The sequence below is a fragment of the Manduca sexta genome, unplaced genomic scaffold, assembly GCF_014839805.1.
Source record: "Manduca sexta isolate Smith_Timp_Sample1 unplaced genomic scaffold, JHU_Msex_v1.0 HiC_scaffold_28, whole genome shotgun sequence".
Taxonomy (NCBI): Eukaryota; Metazoa; Arthropoda; class Insecta; order Lepidoptera; family Sphingidae; genus Manduca; species Manduca sexta.
The window spans coordinates 172,119-175,171 of record NW_023593800.1 but is presented as its reverse complement, the minus strand read 5'-3'; the positions used below and the strand labels follow the sequence as shown (position 1 = coordinate 175,171).

Below are 3,053 nucleotides of genomic sequence, written 5' to 3'. Positions count from 1 at the left end.
CGGTCCAATGCTCGCTCGGATAGTGCTATCATCCCGAGTGTTGACATTGGGCCTCCCAGTGGGAAATGACACAGGCCTCAAACCTAATAAAACCATACTAGGTAATTTCTTTACAGAATACAGCCACCTATCTGCTACCACTGTTGGCAAAAAAACTTAAATGATAAATTTAAGCTAATGTTAAAAGCCAGATATGAAGCCCAATGGCTCTCCCTAATCCCTTTTCTTTTAGGCTTAGCAACTGTAAGCCTTCTGGTTGTTTGTAGGTGATGAAATCCATTAAACAGCAATAGATTCTCTAAATAATCACTGTCCTCAGTTATGAAACATTAGTTCTATTAGACTCTTTCACATTATTTCTCAAATGCCAATATTTAAAGTACCTATAATTCCTATAGATATTTGGATATCGGATACTCGTTCTAGTTTAAAAAGATCATCGACTTATGTCTTTTGATTCAAACCAGACTAGTAGGAAATAGCTCATATTACTTAAGGTAAGATTTTGACGTTGAAAATACGTTTGAAGCCTAGAACTGTGATAGGCTCATTGACCCAATATTTTTTTCTTTGCCATAAGAGACAATACGTCCGAGTCCGAGGAGGCCCGTGCCCAACAGTGGGACAGTATATAATACAGGGCTGATATTATTAAGAGACAAACAAGCGGTTCGCCAATCGACTTCTGTAACCCCAAGGGCAAACCTTTCTGATGCAAAAGTGAGCAGACTTTAAGCACAAGTAAAGCTATTGGTTTCATTACAATCAAAACAGATAATTATAATCAATGTCCAGTCACGCATTTCTAATTTCTATGATATATAACCTTATGTTGGTGAAAGTAGTTCTTTTTAACTTTATCTTTAGTTATTTGGCAGCGAGACACAACCGGCTCGTTGGTCTAGGGGTATGATTTTCGCTTAGGGTGCGAGAGGTCCCGGGTTCAAATCCCGGACGAGCCCGACACACTTTTTAGAGAAGTTTATTTTAATAGCTCTCGATTGAAGTAATGGATAACTCTTCGTCAATTACTAATTGAGCTACAATTTTTTTATTAAGTTTATTGTGTCTTATTGGTTCCTTGCACTTTTTTATAATAAAAATTACTACTATCGTATACCCTGCTTATATGCGAAGTTCTAACTACTGTGTGAAGTTCTAAACACTAACGCTGCCCTGGTAACTGAGAAGGCAGTTAATCAAGGGCGGCCAATTTATTTATTACTGATTTAAAATATATGTACGTTAAACAAACTCTCTTCCTATCTAGATTTTATACAGGTAGGTAAATTTGAAATGGTTTCATACATCTACGTAAATTAGAAATGCATGTTCTTATTTGATAAATAGCAGTAAGAACGATAAGATAATCTATTTAACCACGTAGACTGAAGCGCCCTTTCTGACTTACTGTCCCCTCAATTACCACGGCAGTACGTTATAATGTATATTGAATCATGAACAATACTTTTTAAAGAAATGTGGAGTATTATCTTAACGTGGAAGATAATATTCAATACTTTACGCTAATAAACAGTTCAAGTGTTTTCAGTAAAATCTTTAATTACACCATAAATAAAGATTCTGGCAATATTAAAATTGAAAGCTAAATTTCGCATAATAGGTTTTATTTTATATCAATAACAGTAACAAAGGTTGGGATTTTTGAAAAGGGAAGTCGACACATAATGTTGGTAATAATTATAATTCGATTTTAGGCTACTGTCGTATAAATATTAATTATTTATTGGCTAATATAATTTATTTGAATAGTTTGCTTACATATCACAAAAGGGAAGCCGATAGGAATCCGCTTATATGGAACCTTGACACATCAATAGTATTATGTCCGAACGCAAAAGCTAACCTAAATATCTAATTAAAAAAATGTATGTACCGCGTCGTGTTGAACTAATACTGTTGTTGAAATTGTTGATTGGCAATTATGCAGTTTGATGGAATTGGCATGCATTCCAAAATAAATTATAATACTCAATTACATTATCTTGATTGCATTGGCATGCGAAATACTGAACTATAGCATGAAGTTCGAACTCTACTGTTTCTATTGCACTTTGAAATGTCACCTAAATATAATTATCATTAGTTTTTTTTTTAATTATTACTCTAAAACTCCAGTAAATTAAAAAAATCACCCTTTTTACCAATTTTTCTGGTATTGAGGGAAAATATTACGCGTTAATGCATGTCTCTGCTAGTGAAAATAACTAAATTACAAAAACTGTCTAATAATCAATTAAAATAAATGACGTTTCTGAGTGCGCCGGTAAGACCTATATTAAATGGGATAGAGGCCCCTTGGCGTAGATTTAAAACTTATATCCTGGGTATGATCTAGGAATTTTTAATTCCATAAATCCCGGATGCTTTGGAGCCAACATAATTAGTCACAGTACGTAAATCAAACTCGAGAGTAGACTAATTGTCGTCTGCTGTATGCAGTAGATTGTCAATCGATATATTATTAATTGACATCAAACTTCAATCCCATCCGACAAAAAGTGTGTAGGGCTCGTCCGGGATTTGAACCCGGGACCTCTCGCACCCTAAGCGAAAATCATACCCCTAGACCAACGAGCCGGTTGTACTTATTGCCTAAAGAACGTGACACAATGATACAGAGATACTTTCACTACGCGATTGGACTATCAATTTACGTGCCTTCTATAATGTATTTAATATCTGCATGTAATAAAGTCGTATATATGGACACTACGACATACGTATTATTATCAATATATACGTGTTCAATAATAGATTTTCTATCTATACATAATAAAATAAAATGATAGTATATGCGATAAAAATTTTAGAGCTAGTCGACAGTTTGAGATTTGCAAAACAGCATGAATGAAAACTCGGAAGCGGTCACATATCATAGATAATCATGGTATCAGAATTTTAGTATTTCGAACAGCTAGGATGATAGATCTAATTCTAAATACCCTTGTTTGTATGAAACAGTAGACACCCCTTGAAATAAAAAGAAAAGTGGAAGTCTTTTTTGAATTTGGACATTCTTATTATTGAGC

At 34.2% G+C, this 3,053-nt stretch overlaps 2 non-coding genes across 2 annotated transcripts; one reads left to right on the top strand and one right to left on the bottom strand.

The window, feature by feature from the left end:
- The first annotated feature begins 890 nt into the window (after window positions 1-890).
- On the top strand, window positions 891-962 carry Trnap-agg. The gene has a single exon. It is a non-coding gene; the product is annotated as a tRNA-Pro (tRNA).
- A 1,567-nt stretch (window positions 963-2,529) lies between these two features.
- On the bottom strand, window positions 2,530-2,601 carry Trnap-agg. Its single transcript has one exon. It is a non-coding gene; the product is annotated as a tRNA-Pro (tRNA).
- Window positions 2,602-3,053: the final 452 nt, after the last annotated feature.